A 16,934-nucleotide genomic window follows, 5' to 3' on the forward strand; every position below is an offset into this window, starting at 1 on the left:
TAAAAATATCAATTATTTTGGTTTCTTAAAAAATATTACTTTCTCCCCCTCTTACAAAAAGAAAAAGAAAAACAAAAACAGGTTTAGGTTGAGAGACAAATGGGAAAGGAATCATTTCTTTAGATTTCTTAAATTTAATACCAAAAGGTTTTGTTCTGCCTGATAGTTTTATATGTGGCGAGCAACTTTAAATTATGCATTCATTTTGGGGAAAACAGTACATTCTTAAAATTAAGACCACTATAAAAATGGTGTCTGCTAAGTCACTTCAGTCGTGTCCGACTCTGTGCGACCCCATAGATGGCAGCCCACCAGGCTCCCCCGTCCCTGGGATTCTCCAGGCAAGAACACTGGAGTGGGTTGACATTTACATAAATTCTGAACTATTCGAATGGATTTAACCAATCTTTTGAAGTCTTCATTTTACACAACTTAAACATGTGTGGTATAAAAATTGTAATGATTATAATATACATAATTTACTCTCTAATACAGGGTTTTTCAAATCTGATTAATATTCAGCTTCCTTATAGAAAAACACTCAGATCTCTAATGTTTTCTCAAATTATTTTTAGTGATTTCTTTATTCATATGTTCATTCGTCCCAAAAATGTTTATAAAGTGCTTATTATCTGCCCAGAACTGACAAAGCTTTAGGCTCTTTCCTACTCTTATAAAACTTACATTCTAGTGGAGAGAGACACATAAATATTGCTATGTCAGGTACTAAGAAATATCATGAAGGAAAATAAGATAAAGTAGAATCAGTTAATATTTTAATATTTTGGTAACTTAGGAAAGTGAAAGGAGTATCTTTTGTCATCCATGACAAGTCCCTTCCAACCATGCCTGTGTGTGTGTGTGTGTATGTGTGTGTTAGGTGTGTGTGTATTAGCTGCTCAGCTGTGTCTGACTCTTTGTGATCCCATGGACTGTAGCTCTCACCAGGCTCCTCTATCCATGGAATTCTCCAGACAAGAATACCAGAGTGGGTTGTCATTCTCTTCTCCAGGGGAATCTTCCTGACCCAGGGATCTGAGTTTATGTTAAATGGTGACTTAGAAAACCCCTTAGTATAGGGGCTGATAGCCAGGAGAACCAAACCTGATAGAATTGGAATTTTCAGCCCTAATCCCTGACCTCAAGGGAAAAGGGAAGGACTGGAGTGACCAAAGATTGATTGTACTTCCCTCGGAGTTTGACTGGTAAAGAATCCACCTGCAATGCAGGAGGCCCTGGTTCAATCTGTGGGTCGGGAAGACCCCCTGGAGAAGGGATAGGCTACCCACTACAATATTCTTGGGCTTCCCTGGTGCCTCAGTCAGTAAAGAATCCACCTGCAATATGGGAGACCTGCATTCAAAGCCTGGGTTGGGAAGATCCCCTGAAGGAAGGCATGGCAACCCACTCCAGTATTCTTGCCTGGAGAATCCCCATGGACAGAGAAGGTTGGTGGGAGACAGTCCATGGGGTCACAAAGAATTGGACTAAGTACTGTAATAAACTGGTAAATGTAACTGTTTCTCTGAGTTCTATGAGCCACTCTAGCAAAACCTGCTCCACAAAATCAAGGAAGGCTTTTAGGAACCTCCAATCTACAACTGGTTGGTCAAAAGCACAAGTAACAACTTAGACTCACAACAAGCACTGAAGTTGGTAGTAGGGGCAGCCTTGTGAGACTGCTTCCTAATCCTGGGAGATCTGATGCTACTCTCAGGTAGATAGTGTCAGAATTAAGTTAATACCTTGGTGGTGTTAGAAAACACACATCAGAACAGCCTATCTCACAGAACAAACCAGGATGTTCAAAAAACAGAGAAGGCCCTAGAAGAAAAAAGGCATAATCAAGATCATGACATAGTAACCATCTGCTGATGTCATTGCCACTGGTTTCTGTTCTCTTAGATTCTTCTTTTTTAAAATTTTTATTGGAATATAGTTGATTTACAATGTTGTATTAGTTTCAAGTATACTGTTCTCCTAGACTCTTAATACCACAACTGCTAGAATTGTCTCTGTAATGCCCTAAGCTCTCAAGATTCAAAGTCCTGGGTGGGAGTATCTGACTGATCAAAGACACAGGTCCATGTCCAGCTGCCAGGCAATCAAGAAATGAATATCTGCTCGTGTTTCTTCCATATCCATAGCAGGAGACCACTGCCTCCCTCCTGAATCTAAGATGGGATTATGTTCAAGTGATGGCAACTCATAGGAAATGATGGAATAACAGTTGAGCTATTTCCTCATAGGAAATGATGGAATAACAGTTGAGCTATTTCAAATCCTAAAAGATGATGCTGTGAAAGTGCTGCACACAATATTGCCAGCAAATTTGGAAAACTCAGCAGTGGCCACAGGACTGGAAAAGGTCAGTTTTCATTCCAATCCCAAAGAAAGGCAATGCCAAAGAATGCTCAAACTACCATACAATTGCACTCATCTCACACGCTAGTAAAGTAATGCCCAAAATTCCCAAGCCAGGGTTCAACAGTATGTGAACTGTGAACTTCCAGATGTTCAAGCTGGATTTAGAAAAGGCAGAGGAACCAGAGATCAAATTGCCAACATCCGTTGGATCACAGAAAAAGCAAGAGAATTACAGAAAAATATCAACTTCTGCTTTATTGACTACACCAAAGCCTTTGACTGTGTAGGTTACAATAACCTGGAAAATTCTTCAAGAGATAGGAATACCAGACCACTTTAACTGCCTCCTGAGAAATCTGAATGCCGGTCAAGAAGCAATAGTTAGAACCGGACATGGAACAACGGACTGATTTCACATTGGGAAAAGGGTACATCAAGGCTGTATATTGTCACCCTGCTTATTTAACTTATATGCAAAATACATCATGCAAAATGCCAGGCTGGATGAAGCACAAGCTGGGATCAAGACTGCCAGGAGAAATATCACTAACCTCAGATATGCAGATGACATCACCCTTATGGCAGAAAGCAAAGACGAACTAAAGAGCCTCTTGATGAAAGTGAAAAAGCTGCCTTAAAACTCAACATTCAAAAAATGAAGATCATGGCATCCAGTCCCATCGCTTCATGGCACGTAGATGGGGAAACCATGGAAACAGTGACAGAATTTATTTTCTTGGGCTCCAAAATCACTGCAGATGGTGACTGCAGCTATGAAATTAAAAGATGCTTGCTCCTTGGAAGAAAAGCTATGACCAATCTAGACAGCATATTAAAAAGCATAGATATTACTTTGCCAACAAAGGTCCATCTAGTCAAAGGTATGGTTTTTCCAGTAGTCATGTAGGGATGTGAGAGTTGGACTCTAAAGAAAGCTGAGTTCCGAAGAATCGATGCTTTTGAACTGTGGTGTTGGAGAAGACTCTTGAGAGTCCCTTGGACTGCAAGGAGATCAAACCAATCAATCCTAAAGGAAATCAGGCCTGAATATTCATTGGAAGGACTGATGCTGAAGCTGAAACTCCAATACTTTGGCCACCTGATGCAAAGAACTGACTCGTTGGAAAAGACCCTGATGCTGGGAAAGACTGATGGCAGGAGGAGAACAGGATGACAAAGGATGAGATGGTTGAATGGCATCATTGACTCGATGGACATAAGTTTGCGCAAGCTCCGAGAGTTGGTGATGGATGGGGAAGCCTGATGTGCTGTAGTCCATGGGGTTGCAAAGAGTCAAGACACGACTGATTGACTGAACTGAACTGAACTCATTCATAGCCCAGAGGATAAGAAACAAACTTGGATTTAGAGCATTTCAGTTTTTAACTCTGTCTCGTTACTCAATTCCTTCTAATCTAAGTCCTATTTGTTTAAGCTTTTTCTACATCTACAAAATCTTGGTTTTCTTATGAGTTTAATAAATGGTATAATGACCCCAAAGCAGTGTTCAACTATTCATTCATTCATTTATTCATTCAGCATTTACTGGATACCTGCTATGCTTAAAGACATCATGCTATGTGTTAAAAATACATAACCCTGAAATGTGTTCATCAGAAAATAATTATCTAGAATAAGTGCATGTTCCAAGTACTACAGAAGTTCAAAAGAGGGAGAGAGAACTTCTAACTCTAAGGAGTAGAGGTTGGGGATGGGCAGGTGATTGATGGCTTCATGGTAGAAATAGCATTTGGAATGCTATGCTATGAACAGGAAATAACTGGAGCTTGCAGCATGTACCGGCAAGTAACTAAAGGGGTTGTTTTGCAGGTTCAGGATAGAATCCTTTGGAAACAAAGCTGGAAGAGTCTAAAGGATCTAGATTGTCCAGGTCAAGACTGAATACCATGCAAAGAATTTTAAGCTTTTTAACTGTAAATAATGAAATCATTTGATATTAAAATTAGTCTTCAAGAATAACACTGTAGTTGTTTGGGAGTAATATACAGGTTAGAATTGAAGTAGTATATTTAAAAACATTATGCACACATCATAGAAAAAAATTGGAAGAATATAGACCAAAATGTTAACAGTGATTATCTTTGGGTATTGGGAATACAGGCATTTTGTTTTCTTTTTACCTTTCTGTATTCCCTATATTTTCTCCATTGTAATAGAAAAAGTAAGCTAAAAATATCTTTAAAAGAATGGACTGGAATAGGAAACTAGAGCAGGAAGGTCAAGTTAGGGCTACCAAGGAAGAAAGAATGATAATCTTTTTCTATAACATTGGGAATAAAATTGAAACCAGAAGACAGGTACCATGTCTCTGGATTCAAGAATAACACAGCAATCACATGGCCGTAGAACCAGCAATTGATGGGCTACAGAGCATGAAAAGGATACAGAAGTCAAAGTTAGCTCTGAGGCTTTAAGATCAAGTGAAAGAGAAGATAACTGTTCTATAAACAAAAATAGGGAATTCAGCAGAAGGCACAAGTTTAATAGTAGAAAGATGGTAAGTGTATCCCAGCCAAAATGATGTTTAAGTGCCAGATGGGCATCCAGGTAGAAATATACAGCAGGAGAAATAAATACAGGCTGAAGTTCAGGGGAAACAATGGAATCAGAGATTCAGATGTGGAATTATTTGTGTAAGGTAGATAAGAAACTCAAGAGGGAATGATGGTAACTTTGGCAAAAATTGCAGACAGAAAGGCTGAGAATAAAATTTGGGAGAAATATTTAAAGTTGAATCCTTAGTGATATTATGTAAGTACTAAATACAGTATTTCTATAATTATTCATTCATTCCATTCTATATATAATCAAAAGGTAAAAATGACTTCTCTGAGTTTAACAAATTAAGATGAATAGTCAAAAGAATAGTATCAGAAATAAAATTTAGGTTATTAACTGGCAGTTCAGTGGTTAGGACTCTGCATCTTCATTGCTGACGGCCCTGGTTCAATCCCTGGTCAAGGAATTAAGATCCCATGAGCCATGTGGCATGACCAAAAAAAAAGAAAAAGAGAGAGAAATTAAATTCAAATTTTAGAATAAATTGGCTTGTCAGTTGCTTCATTTGCTATTATTTTCTCCCATTCTGAAGGCTGCCTTTTCACCTTGCTAATAGTTTCCTTTGTTGTGCAGAAGCTTTTAAGTTTAATTAGGTCCCATTTGTTTATTTTTGCTTTTATTTCCAATATTCTGGGAGGTGGGTCATAGAGGATCCTGCTGTGATGTATGTTGGAGAGTGTTTTGCCTATGTTCTCCTCTAGGAGTTTTATAGTTTCTGGTCTTACGTTGAGATCTTTAATCCATTTTGAGTTTATTTTTGTGTATGGTGTTAGAAAGTGTTCTAGTTTAGCAATAAATGCTGGAGACGGTGTGGAGAAAAGGGAACTCTCTTACACTGTTGGTGGGAATGCAAACTAGTACAGCCACTATGGAGAACAGTGTGGAGATTCCTTAAAAAACTGGAAATAGAACTGCCTTATGATCCAGCAATCCCACTGCTGGGCATACACACTGAAGAAACCAGAAGGGAAAGAGACACGTGTACCCCAATGTTCATCACAGCACTGTTTATAATAGCCAGGACATGGAAGCAACCTAGATGCCCATCAGCAGATGAATGGATAAGAAAGCTGTGGTACATATACACAATGGAGTATTACTCAGCCATTAAAAAGAATACATTTGAATCAGTTCTAATGAGATGGATGAAACTGGAACCTATTATACAGAGTGAAGTAAGCCAGAAAGAAAAACACCAATACAGTATACTAACGCATATATATGGAATTTAGAAAGATGGTAACAATAACCCTGTGTACAAGATAGCAAAAGAGACACTGATGTATAGATCAGTCTTATGGACTCTGTGGGAGAGGGAGAGGGTGGGGAGATTTGGGAGAATGGCATTGAAACATGTATAATATCATGTATGAAACGAGTCGCCAGTCCAGGTTCGATGCACGATACTTGATGCTTGGGGCTGGTGCACTGGGACGACCCAGAGGGAGGGTATGGGGAGGGAGGAGGGAGGAAGGTTCAGGATGGGGAACACAGGCATACCTGTGGCAGATTCATTTCAATATTTGGCAAAACTAATACAATATTGTAAAGTTTAAAAATAAAATAAAATTTTTAAAAAATTAAACATTAAAAAAATAGTATATTGTTATTTTCAATATATATATATATAAAGTTCCCTGTTTTTCTGTCCTTGGAAATTTATTTTGAAAAAAGAAAATATGTGCAGTACAGCAATAAAATGAACCAAATGACTGGTAATTGCTAAGTTAACCTGTATATTTTTTACATTCTCTTTATAATCAGAATTTTAGGTTTGGAATGGATCTAGCATGGTTCAAGTAGTTTCTAAATAGTTTAGCAGCAATGGATTGGTGTCATTATGGTCTCAATTGAATTAATGATCAGAAACTTGCCATGTGGATTGCAAGCATCCTGATTCAGTGGAAAGAATTCTGAGTGAAAGACAGAAGTCTTTGGTCCTAATCCCATATTGGTCCCCAAATGGCTTTTTAGCATTAATTAAGTTACTTAATTTCTCAAAGCCTCAGTTCCCTGGTCTTGGGGCTAACTCAGATAATCTAAGTTTCATTCAACTCTAAAAGTCTATGATTATGTATGATATCACTTTATGTGGATTCTAAAATATGAAACAAATGAACCTAAGAAACAGAAACAGATTCATGGACATAGAGAACAGATCTGTGGTTGTCAAGGGGGAGGGAGTTAGGGGAGGGATGGAGTGAGAGGTTGGGACTAGCAGATGTAAGGTATTACATGTGTAATAGATAAACAAGGTCCTAAGGAGTACGTCAAGGCTATATATTGTTACCCTGCTTATTTAACTTATATGCAAAATACATCATGCAAAATACTGGGCTGGATAAAGCACAAGCTGGAATCAAGACTGATGGGAGAAATATCAATTATCTCAGATATGCAGAGGACATCATACTTAATGGCAGAAATTGAAAAGGAACTAAAAACTCAACATTCAAAAAACAAAGAGCATGGCATCCAGTCCCATCACTTCATGGCAAATAGATGGGGAAACCATGGAAACAGTGACAGACTTTATTTTCTTGGGCTCCAAAATTACTGCAGATGGTGACTGCAGCCATGAAATTAAAAGATCCTTGCTCCTTGGAAGAAAAGCTATGACCAATCTAGACAGCATATTAAAACGCAGAGATGTGATTTACTTTGCCAACAAAGGTCCACCTAGTCAAAGCTATGGTTTTCCCAGTAGTCATGTATGGATGTGAGAGTTGGACTATAAAGAAAGGTGAGTGCTGAAGAACTGATGCTTTTAAACTGTGGTGTTGGAGAAGACTCTTGAGTCCCTTGGACTGCAAGGAGATCAAACCAGTCAATCCTAAAGGAAATAAGTCCTGAATATTCACTGGAAGGACTGATGCTGAAACTGAAGCTCCAATACTTTGGCCACCAATGTGAAGAATTGACTCATTGGAATAGACCTTGATGCTGGGAAAGACTGAAGGCAGGAGAAGGGATGAGGATGAGACAGTTGGATGGCATCACTGACTCGGTGGACATGAGTTTGAGTAAGCTGTGGGAGTTGGTGATGGATGGGGAAGCCTCATGTGCTGCAGTCCATGGGGTTGCCAAGAGTCAGACACAACTGTGACTGAACTGACTGACTATATAGCATAAACAGCTAGACTCAGTATCTATGATAAACCATAATGGAAAAGAATATTTTTTAAAAATGTATATATATGTATAACTGAATCACTTTTCTGTATAGTAGAAATTAGCAAGCATTGTAAATCAACAAAACTTAAAAAAATGTGTATGATTATGGCATGTTGATTGGTTTTAAAATCTTATTCAAATACACACACATACAGAAAATGTCCTGAGTTCAATATAACTGAAATTCTCAGCAATCTTCACTTTAATTGTTCCAAATTCAAATAAAAGAAAAGCTAAAGATAAAAACACTTTTAGACTGTGAATTTTACCTGCCATTGATGAAGGTACTGCAAGAGTCCTGTATTGATAACTTTCGACTCTCTGCTACAGGATTACAATGCCAGGCACTGGAGATAAAAGAACATGCAGCAATAAGTGCTCTGAAAATAAACCTTCTTAGAGCTAATGAAGGATTATCTGGCATGCAATTTTTCTAAAATGCCACAGCTATTAGCACGTTCTTTTCTCGTTTGTTTGTTAGGACAATTTCTTTCCTGTCTCCACTTTGTTGCCCAGAAAGCTTTAGGGACCTTAAAAACCTAGACTTAGGGATCCTAAAACATCAAAATTAAATTGTGTATACTTAAATTTGGGGCTTTCCCAGTGGCTCAGTGGTAAAGGATTTGCCTGCAATGCAGGAGCCTCAGAAGACACAGGTTCAGTCCTTGGGTTGGGAAGATCCTCTGCATGAGGGTATGGTAACCCACTCCACTAATCTTGCCTGGAGAATCTCCCATGGACAGAGGAGCCTGGTGAGCTACAGTCCACAGGGTCACAAAGAGTTGGACATGACTTAAGCAACCTAGAACGTATACTTAAATTTATATTTACTTTTATGGAAAAAGGCCTACTTAGCCTCTGCTATGCATTGAATTATATACCCCTCAAAATTCATATTTTGAAACTCAGCAGTGGCCACAGGACTGGAAAAGGTCAGTTTTCATTCCAATCCCAAAGAAGGGTAATGCCAAAGAATGTTCAAACTACCACACAATTGCGCTCATCTCACACACTAGCAAAGTAATGCTCAAAATTCTCCAAGCCAGGCTTCAGTAGTACTTGAACCATGAACTTCCAGATGTTTAAGCTGGATTTAGAAAAGGCAGAGGAACCAGAGATCAAATTGCCAACATGCGTTGGATCATAGAAAAAGCAAGAGAATTCCAGGAAAATATCTACTTCTGCTTTACTGACTACACCAAAGCCTTTGACTGTGTGGATCACAACAAACTGTGGAAAATTCTTCAAGAGATGGGAATACCAGACCACTTTACCTGCTCCTGAGAAATCTTTATGCAGCTCAAGGAACAACAGTTAGAACTGGACATGGAACAAGAGATTAGTTCCAAATTGGGAAAAGAGTACGTCAAGGCTGTATGGAGAAGGCAATGGCGCCCCACTCCAGTACTCTTGCCTGGAAAATCCCATGGACAGAGGATCCTGGTAGGCTGCAGTCCATGGGATCGCTAAGAATCGGACACGACTGAAGCGACTTAGCAGCAGCAGCAGCAGCAGCAGCAAGGCTGTATATTGTCACCCTGCTTATTTATCTTACATGAAGAGTACATCATGTGAAATGGCAGGCTGGATGAAGCACAAGCTGGGATCAAGATTGCCAGGAGAAATATCAATAACCTTAGATATGCAGATGATATCACCCTTATGGCAGAAAGTGAAGAGGAATTAAAGAGCCTCTTGATGAAAGTTCAAAGAAGAGAGTGAAAAAACTGGCTTAAAACTCAACATGCAAAAACTAAGATCATGGCATCCAGTCCCATCATTTCATGGCTCATAGATGGGGAAACAGTGGAAACAGTGACAGACTTTAATTTGGGGGGGGGGCCTCCAAAAATCACTGTGGATGTTGATTGCGGCCATGAAATTAAAAGATGCTTACTCCTTAGAAGAAAAGTTATGACTAATCTAGACAGCATATTAAAAAGCAGAGACATTACTTCGCCAACAAAGGTCTGTCTAGTCAAAGCTATGGTTTTTCCAGTAGTCATGTATGGATGTGAGAGTTGGACCATAAAGAGAGCTGAGTGCCGAAGAATTGATGCTTTTGAACTGTGGTGTTGAAGAAGACTCTTGAGAGTCCCTTGGACTGCAAGAAGATCAAACCAGTCAATCTTAGAGGAAATCAGTCCTGAATATTCATTGGAAGGACTGATGCTGAAGCTGAAACTCCAATACTTTGGTCACCTGATGTGAAAAACTGATTCATTGGAAAAGATCCTGATGCTGGGAAAGACTGAAGGCAGAAGAAGGGATGAGGATGAGATGATTGGATGGCATCACCATGGTCATGAGTTTGACCAAACTCCAGGAGTTGGTGATGTACAGGGAAGCCTGGTATGCTGCAGTTCATGGGGTCATAAAGACTTGGACATGACTGAGTAACTGAACTGAACTGAATGTTCTCTGTGACTATATTTGAAGATAGAGCCTTTGGGGAGTAATTTAGATTAAATGAAATCATAAGGATAGGGAATATCTGTTAGGATTGGTGACCTTAGGAGAAGAGGAAGAGAAGAAAGATCTCTTTGCACAACACATACCTCACACACGTAAGGAGGAAAGGCCGTATGGGTACAACTCCAGAAGGTGAACAGGAAGAGAGACGTCACCAGAAAACTTAATGCTGGCACATTGTTCCTGGACTTCCCACATTCTAAAACTGTGAGAAAATAAATTTTTATTATTTAAAGCACCTAGTCTGTAGTCCTTTGTTATAGCAGCCTAGGCAGACTAAGACCGCCTATTTAATCAATTTTTGGACTAAGAGTTCAAACAGTTTACCAAACGAATAGTCAAAATGTATTTTTTTTCCAGGTAGCTAGAGAAACTAGCTGGATTTTGAGTGGATAATCCTTTCCCATTCAAAAATATATCTTCGTAATTCAAAGCATTTGGTAGGGAAATATTATTTTTTGAACTACAAGAAAAAATTTACAATTACTCCATTAGTTTCTACCAAACAACTTAAAAAACATAAATAAATATGGTAATTAGAGCACACATACTTGATTAAGTGTAAAATCTTGACCTAAAATCTGTTTCCTAAAACTCTTTGCATTTATTTGATCTTTCAACAATGCTACTCTGAATGAAAAACCTCAAATGTATAAATTCCACAAGATATAAGTGATTACAAGTACTTTCCTGTTCAAGTATTTAAAGCAATTTCTTCATACTTGAGTGATTTACTTGAAATTCAGAGTGAATGAACCCTATCAGTTCTCTATATACCACTTGATTAAAAAAAAAAAAAACAAAAACACCTCTGTAAAGCTGTTTATGAATGGAATCCATTCCCAACACTACTGCCAACATTATCAACCTGAAAGTAAAAACTCACCACACCACTCTCCAGCTTAAAACCCTTTAATCACACCATGTATAGGATGTAAAATCCAAGCTCCTTGTAAGTAGATGGCAAATAAAATCCCTCTGTGATCTGCTCCTTGTCTGCTCCTGAACTCTGTCCTTAGTAACTTCATGGCCTCACCCTGGACACCCAGCTACCTCATACTACTTCCCTGGGATATCAAGAAGCATTTGTTGGCAAACTCTTATTTTCCGAGATATCTAGAATTTCTTCAACAATCTGCTTATACAGTACCTCATCAGAGAAACTTTTCTGGTTCTCCTCCAGGCTGAGGTGGGTTTTTTCCTTTATGTTTCCACAGAAGGGCACTGTGAACATTTACATAAATGGTATAAACACAGATTTAGGTTGTCTTAGGTAAATCTTTCTCCATTTGGACCCTACACTGCTAGAACAAGGGATCATATTTCTATCACCAGTGCCGAGCAAACTGGTTGATACACTGCATTTGACCAAAATATGTTGAATTATCCCAGATACCAAATACACTAAGTTGTTTATGATTTTAAGGAATATTATGGCAAATTTTTTTTTTTGTTAAACGATAACCATCACTCCTCCAAGTGTTTTTGAATTACTATTTCTCCAGGCTGCTTTACTTCAAAATGATCTTGACCTTCATTTTGAAAATTTATAATTTTATTGAACTACCTGGTACCCAAATGTCAATAATTTAAGAGTTGTCAGCACTCTCAACTTACTTGTTCAAGAGCCTATTTTTAATGGGTGTCTTAAAGAAACTGGCATCTGGTAATACATCATTTAAACATTGAGAAACATCCCTGGGAGTTGAAATTAGCATTTATTATTTTTTTAGGTGAAATAAAATTTATATTACATATTAAACAAAAATTTAATCCCGTTATACTGTATTTTTTCCACATGGACAGTCATAATACATGGCATCTTTGCATTAAGTAATTTAGAATCCATTCCTTAGGCCTGCCTTCCATCAACAAGGCAAAAATTTCACTTATATTGGTTTACAGGACTTCAATCTTTTATTTCCATTATTGCTTTTGACAAATGAACTGAGCTTAGAACAAATATAAAAGAGAAAATCAACAAGCATTTATTTTAGATTATTATAGGCACTAAGGAAAGAAAGAAGTAAAAGCTGCTTTCATTAGTAGGGCCTAGTTAAATGTAATCAACACTGTCATGACCATACTGACATTTATTCAAAGTTCACTATGTACCAGGCATTATATATTACCTCATTTAAACTTTAACACAATACTATGAAAGACTTACCATTATAGATGTCAGTTTACAGATAAAAATCTGAGACCCAGCTTCACAGAGCTAGTATAATGTAGAGCTGGGATTTAAATCTAGACTGTTCAATCTCAAGCTCATTCTCTCAACCACTATGGTATAGTTTTCAGTTAAATCGCTATATAAAAGATTTCAGAAATTAATGACTGGATAAATTATAAAGGATTCCATTTAGCCGACAATATTCCTGAATACTAGCCATTTAATCTTTTTGACTTTCTTTACCAAACCAGAAGATCAAGCCCCTCTGTTTAAAACTTTCTTTTCACTTCGTGCTTTAAAAAAAAAAAGTCATCATTGAGAATTTCTGTTCAGCAAATAGTAACGTGCCAATTCAAGACAAGGGAAGCCTAAGTATTCCAAAATCTTCTGTACAGGAGGTAATCCTGTCTTGGGACTTTCAGAGATGCCTTAATAAACAAGAAAGTATTTAAAACTTTAACTCTTGCCTAATTTCTAATGTTGAAAGAATAACTCAGCATTCTTAGTCATTTTTAATTTTGCTTTGCCACTGGCAGAAGGGCAAGCATCCATATATGCTGACAGGATACATGTTGGAACAGTTTAATCCCGTTGAAAGTTGCCTTACACTGTTTCAGCAATTCTCTCTCACAGGAACTGCTGTTTTCAAAAATATATGAACCTACATCTATTATAGATAATATATAAGCAAACAAATAGCAGTACTAAAATGCCTTTAAAAAGTAAACAGTCTTCTAACAACTGACCTGGGATAGCTTCAAATTGTTAAATTAATTTTGAGTAGTAGAAAAAGTATAAAAGCAACTGAATTTAATATCCAAAGGAAAAGTTTTATCCTTTATGTATTTAAAATGTAGAAGGAGAGACAAACCACACAAGCAAATGATACTTATAGTAAATTCAATCTCCTCCTACATAAATCTTGCTTCCAATCTCATGGACCAGAGAAGAGGGGAATTAGTGAACCGCTAAATAAATTTAGCTCTACTTAGGTGTAAAGAAAGAAAGAAAGAAAGAATGAAAGACAGGATGAAAGAAAGAAAGAAGGAAGAAAGAAAGTGAAGACACTCAGTTCTGTCTGACTTTTTGCGACCCCATGGACTGTAGCCTACCAGTACTCCATCCATGTGATTTTTCCAGGCAAGAATACTGGAGTGGGTTGCCATTTCCTTCTCCAGGGGATCTTCCCAACCCAGGGTTTCAACCCAGGTCTCTGGAATTGCAGACAGATGCTTTTCCATCTCATGATCCACCAAGGAAGCCCTGACTGAAACAAGGCTTCTCAATAAATTATTCCTTAAATTTATTTCAATGATGTAGAAAGAAAACACTTTCTAGGATATAAAAGAATTGCCAATAATGTGATAAATCTGTTCAGTCCTTCAATTTTTAGTCCAGTTTGTCAATTTTTAAGAAAATCTTAGCCCAATTTTGACAAATATAAAAATTCCATGCCATTTTAGGACATCCCTGGTGATCCTGTGGCTAAGACTCTCAATTCAGTTCAGTTCAGTCACTCAAGTCGTGTCTGACTATTTGCAACCCCATGGATTGCAGCACACCAGGCTTCCCTGTCCATCACCAACTCCCACAGCTTGCTCAAACTCATATCCATCAAGTCGGTGATGCCATCCAACCATCTCATCCTCTGTCGTCCCCTTCTCCTCCCTCCTTCAATCTTTCCCAGCATCAGGATCTTTTCCAGTGAGTCAGTTCTTCGTATCAGATGGCCAAAATATTGGAGCTTCAGCCTCAGCATCCGTCCTTCCAATGAATATTCAGGACTGAATTCCTTTAGGATTGATTGGTTTGATCACCTTGCAGTCCAAGGGATTCTCAAGAGTCTTCTCCAACACCACAGTTCAAAAGTATCAATTCTTCGGTGCTCAGCTTTCTTTATAGTCCACCTCTCACATCCATACATGACTACAGGAAAAACAATAGCTTTGACTAGATGGACCTTTGTCAGCAAAGTAATATCTCTGCGTTTTAATATGCTGTCTAGGTTGGTCATAACTTTTCTTCCAAGGAGCAAGCATCTTTTAATTTCATAGCTGCAGTCACCACCTACAGTGATTTTGGAGCCCAAGAAAATAAAGTCTGTCACTGTTTCCATGGTTTCCCCATCTATGTGCCATGAAGCGATGGGACTGGATGCCATATCTTCGTTTTTTGAATGTTGAGTTTTCTTTTTCACTCTCCTCTTTGACTTTCATCAAAAGGCTCTTTAGTTCCTCTTCACTTTCTGCTTATGGCACAGGGTGATGTCATCTGCGTATCTGAGGTTATTGATATTTCTCCTGGCAATCTTGATTCCAGCTTGTGCTTCATCCAGCCCAGGATTTTGCATGACATACTCTGCATATAAGTTAAATAAACAGTGTGACAATATACAGTTTTGATGTACTCCTTTACCAATTTGGAACCAGTCCGTTGTTCCATGTCTGGTTCTAACTGTTGCTTCTTGAGCTGCATACAGATTTCTCAGGAGGCAGGTAAGGTGGTCTGGTATTCCCATCTCTTGAAGAATTTTCCAGTTTGTTGTGATCCACAGAGTCAAAGGCTTTGGTGTAGTCAGTAAAGCAGTAGATGTTTTTCTGGAACTCTCTTGCTTTTTACTATGATCCAATGGATGTTGGCAATTTGATCTTTGATTCCTCTGCCTTTTCTAAATCCAGCTTAAACATCTGGAAGTTCATGGTTCACGTACTGTTGAAGCCTGAGTTGGAGAATTTTGAGCTAGCGTGTGAGATGAGTCTAATTGTGTGATAGTTTGAACATTCTTTGGCATTGCCTTTTTTTGGGATTGGAATGAAAACCGACTTTTTCCAGTCCTGTGGCCACTGCTGAGTTTTCCAAATTTGCTGGCATATTGAGTGCAGCACTTTACCAGCATCATCTTTTAGGACTTGAAATAGCTCAGTTGGAATTCCATCACCTCCACCAGCTTTGTTTGTAGTGATGCTTCCTAAGGCCCACTTGACTTCAGACTCCAGGATATCTGGCTCTCGGTGAGTGATCACACCATCATGATTATCTGGGTCATTATGATCTTTTTTGTATAGCCCTTCTGTGTATTTTTGCCACCTCTTCTTAATACCTTCTGCTTCTGTTAGGTCCATACCGTTTCTGTCCTTTACTGTGCCCATCTTTGGCTTCCCTGATAGCTCAGTTGGTAAAAATTCGCCTGCAATGCAGGAGACCTTGGTTCAATTCCTGGGTGAGGAAGATCCACTGGAGAAGGGATAGGCTACCCACTCCAGTATTCTTGGGCTTCTCTGGTGGCTCAGCTGATAAAGAATCAGCCTGCAATGTGGGAGACCTGGGTTCGATCCCTGCATTGGGAAGATCCCTTGGAGAAACAAAAGGCTACCCACTTCAGTATTGTGGCCTGGAGAATTCCATGGATAGGCCTTGGAGTCGCAAAGAGTCAGACACGACTGAGCGACTTTCACTGCACAATATAGGAGGGATAAGATTCTATGCCACAATTAACAGTTCACATCCCTCATCTAAAGATCTCGCATGCCTCAACTAATATCGAGGATCCTGAGTGGTGCAATCAAATATATAAATATTTTTAAAATGTCATGTCCTCTTTTTAAATGATTTGAAATGTCAAAAGACCTCACCTGCACCCATTCTGAGTAATACACTGCACTTCCAGAGTTAAGAATCATTGTTCTAGTATTAAAAGTGGGAGGAATGGATATAATATGATTAGAGTAGGCAACAGCTAATACATAATCTTCAGGTTCTAATTGATTCAGATCTCCTAGAATGCCCTGGTATGATATACTGGCAAATGACCAGATTTTATACGTGTGTGTTACTTTGACAATACAGCATCTTAGGCCAGCCATTTAACCTCTGTACCTCAGTTTATTTTTCTGTAGAATGGGTGACATTTATACTGTCTCCATGGTTAAAATATGTTACATTTCATTACTATATATACATTCTAAAACCTTGGAAAATGCCCAAGTATTTACACCTCAAAGTTTAAAAAGAATGAACATTTCAAACCACATTTAGCTTACTGCATCTAGCTATTGAGTACCTACAGTAAATTTAATATAGATAGGGAAAACTGAGTTATTATATATGAATATGGATTTTTAAACAACTAGGATATGGGAAGCAAAACTGACTAATGAAATAAAGC

At 38.3% G+C, this 16,934-nt stretch overlaps 1 protein-coding gene across 8 annotated transcripts in view; it reads right to left on the bottom strand.

Annotated features, from left to right (window-relative positions):
- The window catches only part of TAOK3 (TAO kinase 3), a 186,777-nt gene that overhangs the window by 96,394 nt on the left and 73,449 nt on the right, over positions 1 to 16,934 (bottom strand). For 3 of the 8 annotated variants that reach the window (XM_070386117.1, XM_070386123.1, XM_070386122.1), the window contains exons 3-4: positions 10,680 to 10,798; positions 8,391 to 8,468 (exon numbers count right to left, since the gene is read on the bottom strand). The exons of 2 other annotated variants lie outside the window; for them this stretch is intronic. The gene's annotated coding sequence lies outside the window, so the exon portion shown is untranslated. The remainder of the gene's footprint in view (positions 1 to 8,390; positions 8,469 to 10,679; positions 10,799 to 16,934) is intronic. 3 more of the 8 variants (XM_070386120.1, XM_070386124.1, XM_070386119.1) reach the window with 2 other exon arrangements.

The sequence above is a fragment of the Bos mutus genome, chromosome 17 (genome assembly GCF_027580195.1).
Source record: "Bos mutus isolate GX-2022 chromosome 17, NWIPB_WYAK_1.1, whole genome shotgun sequence".
Classification (NCBI taxonomy): Eukaryota; Metazoa; Chordata; class Mammalia; order Artiodactyla; family Bovidae; genus Bos; species Bos mutus.